The sequence below is a fragment of the Fukomys damarensis genome, unplaced genomic scaffold, assembly GCF_012274545.1.
Source record: "Fukomys damarensis isolate Sample0158 unplaced genomic scaffold, DMR_v1.0_HiC HiC_scaffold_16, whole genome shotgun sequence".
In the NCBI taxonomy this organism is placed as follows: Eukaryota; Metazoa; Chordata; class Mammalia; order Rodentia; family Bathyergidae; genus Fukomys; species Fukomys damarensis.
In genome coordinates, this window is record NW_022900928.1 from 23,529,212 (window position 1) to 23,530,029 (window position 818).

Consider the following 818-nt stretch of genomic DNA (forward strand, 5'->3'; position numbering starts at 1 on the left):
TTTGGCAGTCATTTCATCTTCTTACATCTAATGAAAAGATTAGTTTTATTTAGTGGTATGAAAAAGAAATAACTGCACATGAATAGCAAGCCACGGAACTGTTTGGATGAGGTAGTTAGAGCAGCTCTGTCTGAGAAGATGCCTTGTACAGGAAGTATAAGGTTGAGACCAAATCGATATCAAAGTTAGTGTCCTCTGAAATTAAAACTTTGGTGCTTTTAAAAATAAGGATGCAATTTTGGTGGAGACAGAAAAATGCCGATTATACAAGAATTTCAGTATAAAAAGACTCCATATATCCTTCTGGCCAGTAAAAGAAGGGAACATAACAGTCATTCTATGTGTAATATCTGTTATCACATGATAGGAGCTGTGAATAAAGTTTCACAAAGTTAGTGTCCTCTGAAATTAAAACTTTGGTGCTTTTAAAAATAAGGATGCAATTTTGGTGGGGACAGAAAAATGCCGATTATACAAGAATTTCAGTATAAAAAGACTCCATATATCCTTCTGGCCAGTAAAAGAAGGGAACATAACAGTCATTCTATGTGTGATATCTGTTATCACATGATAGGAGCTGTGAATAAAGTTTCTGAAATTATGATGACATAATTACTATTGTGTCAGCAGGCATTTTTTCTTCTTTCTTTCATTCCTTTTTCATTGCTGACTTGTAAATATTTTGTTCTTGATGTCTACGTGATTTTGGCCTAGTCAGTATTCATTCAGTCCCTTCCTACCCTCTGACTCTGCCCCATTTTAATCTTCCCAAACATCAGGGTCCAGAACAGGAGGAAGCTCAGGAGTCAGGACAGACA